At 41.7% G+C, this 5,995-nt stretch overlaps 1 non-coding gene across 1 annotated transcript; it reads left to right on the top strand.

Annotated features, from left to right (window-relative positions):
• The first annotated feature begins 1,673 nt into the window (after positions 1-1,673).
• On the top strand, positions 1,674-1,781 carry LOC112799217 (small nucleolar RNA R71). The gene has a single exon (XR_003200793.1). It is a non-coding gene; the product is annotated as a small nucleolar RNA R71 (small nucleolar RNA).
• Positions 1,782-5,995: the final 4,214 nt, after the last annotated feature.

Raw genomic sequence — 5,995 nt, 5'->3', positions numbered from 1 at the left:
CCATGTTGGAACCTCCCAACACCAAACTTAGAGTTTGAATGTGGGGGTTCAACACCAAACTTAGAGTTTGGTTGTGGCCTCCCAACACCAAACTTAGAGTTTGACTGTGGGGGCTCTGTTTGGCTCTGTTTTGAGAGAAGCTCTTCATGCTTCCTCTCCATGATGACAGAGGGATATCCTTGGGCCTTAAACACCAAGGATTCTTCATTCACTTGAATGATCAGCTCTCCTCTATCAACATCAATCACAGCCCTTGCTGTGGCTAGGAAGGGTCTGCCAAGGATGATGGATTCATCCATGCACTTCCCAGTCTCTAGGACTATGAAATCAGTAGGGATGTAATGGTCTTCAACTTTGACCAGAACATCCTCTACAAGTCCATGGGCTTGTTTTCTTGAGTTGTCTGCCATCTCTAGTGAGATTTTTGCAGCTTGCACCTCAGAGACCCCTAACTTCTTCATTACAGAGAGAGGTATGAGGTTTACACTTGACCCTAAGTCACACAAGGCCTTCTTGAAGGTCGTGGTGCCTATGGTACAAGGTATTGAAAATTTCCCAGGATCCTGTCTCTTTTGAGGCAGTTTCTGCCTAGACAAGTCATCCAGTTCTTTGGTGAGCAAAGGGGGTTCATCCTCCCAAGTCTCATTTCCAAATAACTTGTCATTCAGCTTCATGATTGCTCCAAGGTGTTTAGCAACTTGCTCTTCAGTGACATACTCATCCTCTTCAGAGGAAGAATACTCATCAGAGCTCATGAATGGCAGAAGTAAGTCCAATGGAATCTCTATGGTCTCAGTTTGAGCCTCAGATTCCCATGGTTCCACATTGGGGAACTCATTGGAGGCCAGTGGACGTCCAGTGAGGCCTTCCTCAGTGGCGTTCACTGCCTCTCCTTCCTCCCAAAATTCGGCCATATTGATGGCCTTGCACTCTCCTTTTGGATTTTCTTCTGTATTGCTTGGGAGAGTACTAGGAGGGAGTTCAGTAATTTTCTTGCTCAGCTGACCCACTTGTGCCTCCAAATTTCTAATGAAGGATCTTGTTTCAGTCATGAAACTTTGAGTGGTTTTGATCAGATCAGAGACCATGGTTGCTAAGTCAGAGTTATTCTACTTAGAACTCTCTGTCTGTTGCTGAGAAGATGATAGAAAAGGCTTGCTATTGCTAAACCTGTTTCTTCCACCATTATTGTTGTTGAAACCTTGTTGGGGTCTCTGCTGATCCTTCCATGAAAGATTTGGATGATTCCTCCATGAAGGATTATAGGTGTTTCCATAGGGTTCTCCCATGTAATTCACCTCTTCTATTGAAGGGTTCTCAGGATCATAAGCTTCTTCCTCAGATGAAGCTTCCTTAGTACTACTTGGTGCATTTTGCATTCCAGACAGACTTTGAGAAATCATATTGACTTGTTGAGTCAATATTTTGTTCTGAGCCAATATGGCATTCAGAGTGTCAATCTCAAGAACTCCTTTCTTCTGACTAGTCCCATTGTTCACAGGATTTCTTTTAGAAGTGTACATGAATTGGTTATTTGCAACCATTTCAATCAGTTCTTGAGCTTCAGTAGGCGTCTTCTTCAGATGAAGAGATCCTCCTGCAGAGCTATCCAAAGACATCTTGGACAGTTCAGAGAGACCATCATAGAAAATTCCTATGATGCTCCATTCAGAAAGCATATCAGAAGGACACTTTCTGATTAATTGTTTGTATCTTTCCCAAGCTTCATAGAGGGATTCGCCTTCCTTCTGTTTGAAGGTTTGGACTTCCACTCTAAGCTTACTCAATTTTTGAGGTGGAAAGAACTTTGCCAAGAAGGCATTGACTAGCTTTTCCCAAGAGTCCAGGCTTTCCTTAGGTTGAGAGTCCAACCATGTTCTAGCTCTGTCTCTTACAGCAAAAGGGAATAGCATAAGTCTGTAGACCTCAGGGTCAACCCCATTGGTTTTAACAGTGTCACAGATTTGCAAGAATTCAGCTAAGAACTGATGAGGATCTTCCAATGGAAGTCCATGGAACTTGCAATTCTGTTGCATTAGAGAAACTAATTGAGGCTTAAGCTCAAAGTTGTTTGCTCCAATGGCAGGGATAGAGATGCTTCTCCCATAGAAATCGGGAGTAGGTGCAGTAAAGTCACCCAGCACCTTCCTTGCATTGTTGGCATTGTTGTTTTCGGCTGCCATGTGTTCTTCTTCTTTGAAGAATTCGGTCAGGTCCTCTAAAGAGAGTTGTGCTTTGGCTTCTCTTAGCTTTCTCTTCAAGGTCCTTTCGGGTTCAGGGTCAGCTTCAACTAGAATGCTTTTGTCTTTGCTCCTGCTCATAAGAAAGAGAAGAGAGCAAGAAAATGTGGAATCCTCTATGTCACAGTATAGAGATTCCTTGAAGTGTTAGAGGAAGAGAAAGGTAGAAGACAGAAGTAGAAAATTCGAACTTATCAAAGAAGATGGAGTTCGAATTTTGCATTAAAGAATAGTGTTAGTCCATAAATAGAAGGATGTGAGAAGAAGGGAAGTGATTTTCGAAAATTAAGTGAAAAATTTTGAAAGTATTTTTGAAAAACATTACTTAATTTTTGAAAATGAAAGTTGAAAAGAAATCAAGTGATTTTTGAAAAAAAGATTTTGAAATTAGAAATCAAGAAGATTTGATTGAAAACTATTTTGAAAAAGATGTGATTAAGAAAATATGATTGGTTTTAAAAAGATGTGATTGAGAAGATGTGATTTGAAAAACATTTTAGAAAGATTTGATTTTGAAAATTAAAAACTTGACTAACAAGAAAAGATATGATTCAAACATTAAACCTCTCTCAACAGAAAAGGCAACATACTTGAAATGTTGAATCAAATCATTAATTGATAGCAAGTATCATTGAAAAAGGAAAGAAATTGATTTTGAAAAAGATTTGATTGAAAAATTGATTTGAAAAAGATTTGAAAAACTAAAAAAAAATTTGATTTGAAAACAAAATCTTCCCCCTTTAGCCATCCTGGCGTTAAACGCCCAGAATGGTGCACATTCTGGCGTTTAACGCCCAAAACTATACCTCTTTGGGCGTTAAACGCCCAACCAGGTACCCTGGCTGGCGTTTAAACGCCAGTCTGTCCTTCTTCACTGGGCGTTTTGAACGCCCAGCTTTTTCTGTGTAATTCCTCTGCTGTATGTTCTGAATCTTCAATTCTCTGTATTATTGACTTGAAAAGACACAAACTAAAAATATTTTTGGATTTTTAATAATCAAAATGCAACAAGAATCAAATAACAATGCATGCAAGACACCAAACTTAGCAGTTTGTATACTACTGACACTAACAAAATGAAAATGCATATGAGACACACAAAACACTCAAGTCAATTGAATTCAAAGATCAGAGCACGAAAATTATCAAGAATTACTTGAAAGTCCTTAAGACACATGAATGAATGCATGCAAGACACCAAACTTAAGATGAGACACTAGATTCAAACAAGAAATATTTTTGGGTTTTATGACTTTGTAAATTTTTTTTGTGTTTTTCGAAAATTAAGTGGAAAAAGGTATCAAAATTCTTAATGAGAATTCCAGGAATCAGTGCAATGTTAGTCTAAGACTCCGGTCCAGGAATTAGACATGGCTTCACAGCCAGCCAAGCTTTCAAAGAAAGCTTCGGTCCAAAACACTAGACATGGCCAATGGCCAGCCAAGCCTTAGCAGATCACTGCTCCAAAAGCAAGATTGATAAAAATCAAAAAGCTCTTGTGATGATAAGTTGAAACCTCGGTCCAATGAAATTAGACATGGCTTCTCAGCCAGCCAGATTTCAACAATTCATCATGAAACTCTAGAATTCCTCTTCAAGAATTTCGAAAAAATAAATACCTAATCTAAGCAACAAGATGAACCTTCAGTTGTCCAAACTGAACAATCCCCGGCAACGGCGCCAAAAACTTGGTGCTGTTGCCGGATCTTGGCACTGATGTTACCGGACCAAAAGCTTGCTCAAAACTTGAACAATCCCCGGCAACGGCGCCAAAAACTTGGTGCGTGAAATTGTGAACAATACTTTTCACAACTCTCATAATCCCCGGTCATGAACCCCAAGAACTTGGTGTTCAATACCATGGCATTACACAACTTCGCACAACTAACCAGCAAGTGCACTGGGTCGTCCAAGTAATAAACCTTACGCGAGTAAGGGTCGATCCCACGGAGATTGTTAGTGTTCCGGGGGTTACCTGAAGCGTGCAGCTCGGTCGCCTTAGAGTGGCCCGAGGTGGGGGGATTGATGACCCGAGCTTGATATGCAGAATGGTTGGTGGTTGTACCTGCAATGACACTCCGATGCTTAAGTTAGCATGGGTCCAAGCAGATATTGAGTAGAATTAGAGTATGAGTTATACCTGGGTGCTCCAGTGTATTTATAGTAGTTGGCCGTGATCTTCCCTGGATAAGATATTCTTATCTTATCTTATCTTTTGGGAGTTTTATCTATATCTTTGTGGAACCGCCTTTCCTAGGCCTTTTCGGCCTTTAGGTTTTGGGTCGCGTTTCCTTTTGATGGGCCTTTTTAGCTTTATAGTCCGAGGTCCGACCTCAGGCGTGGGCCTTGGGACGAGGTCGGACCTTTCATGGATTTCGCCGAGTTGGAGGAGCCCGGTCAGGGTATGAACAGTGCCCCTGCCCGAGTTCGTTCTTTTTGGGAGGTCGAGCTCGGGCATAGTAGTTTTTCAAAATTCGAAAATGGCCGTTCCTGCATTTATTGCATTTTACCGTTTCTCCTCGATTTCCGTTCGGGCTTTTGTGAAGGCATTATTTATTTGCCCCTTTCTTCCTTTTCTTCGTTTATTCTGTTCCCTTCCAGTTTTCTGAGTTTTCGCCATCTCTTTTTCGAGCACTGCTTCTTCTTTTCTCTTTGTTCTTCTTCCCCGAATCTTTCCGTGCGTTTTTCCGGGGTTTCCTCTGCGCCGCCGTTCCGTTCTCCTTGTTTCGGAGCTTGTCGTCCTCGTTTCTTTCTTCCAGGTTTGTTCCCCTCTTTTTTCTTGTGCACATATGCTTCTGTTTCCTTTGTGTGGCTCTTTGTTTGTTTCTTTTTCTCTATGCTTGGGTTGCCCCGAAAAGAGGCGCCGCCAGTTGTTTGTACATGGGGGGGACTCTTTTTTGTTCTCTGGTATTTTGCTCCGGGTTGCTGTATTTTCTTCTAAGAGATCTTTGTTTTTTGCTTTGCTGAATGGGTTTTTGCTGTCTGCTTTTATGTGATTTTGCTTGCTGTTGTATCCTTCTTTGTAGGCAAGAATTTTATGTCTCGAAAGGTTCTTCAAGCGATGTCGACCAAGATTCCAAGTGGTCTTGGTTGGGTAGATCCTGTTCCTCTAAGAGTCCCTTCTGTGGTAGATTCTGAGTATTTAGCTAGGTTTCGTAGGCAATGTAGCATATGTGAAGATAGAGAGTCTGAGAGGGATTATGAACTAGTAGCCCCGGACTCCGAGGAGAGAGTGTGCTTCCCGCCCTTAGATAGTTCCGAGAAGCTCTTCTTTTATGCTTATGATTGCTTTTTCTCTAAGCTGAGTGTCCGACTTCCTTTTACCGACCTGGAGTCCGAGGTGTTATGGTCTTGTAACCTTGCCCCTACGCAGCTCCATCCAAATTCTTGGGCATTTTTAAAGCTGTTCCAACTTTTGTGTCAGTTTTTGGGTGTCTCTCCCTCTATTTCTCTTTTTTCCTATTTGTTTGTGTTGACGAAGCCGGGGTCGGGTGGAGGGAAGGTATCCTGGGTCTCTTTTAGGGCTAACCAGGGAAGAAAGTTTTGTACCCTGTATGATGAGTCCTTTCATGATTTTAAGAACTTTTATTTCAAGGTCTGGGCTACTGGAGACGTCCGACCTTTCTTTCTAGATGAGAGTGGGGAGCCTTCTTTTCCTCTTTGTTGGCAGGAGAATGTAGTGTCTGTTAAGTATACCTTTGAGAGTCTAGATGAGGTGGAGCAGGCTTTTGTGGGTGTGGTGAGCAGTTTATGGG

This window comes from Arachis hypogaea, chromosome 4 (assembly GCF_003086295.3).
Source record: "Arachis hypogaea cultivar Tifrunner chromosome 4, arahy.Tifrunner.gnm2.J5K5, whole genome shotgun sequence".
Classification (NCBI taxonomy): Eukaryota; Viridiplantae; Streptophyta; class Magnoliopsida; order Fabales; family Fabaceae; genus Arachis; species Arachis hypogaea.
This window is presented reverse-complemented; position numbering and strand designations above follow the sequence as displayed.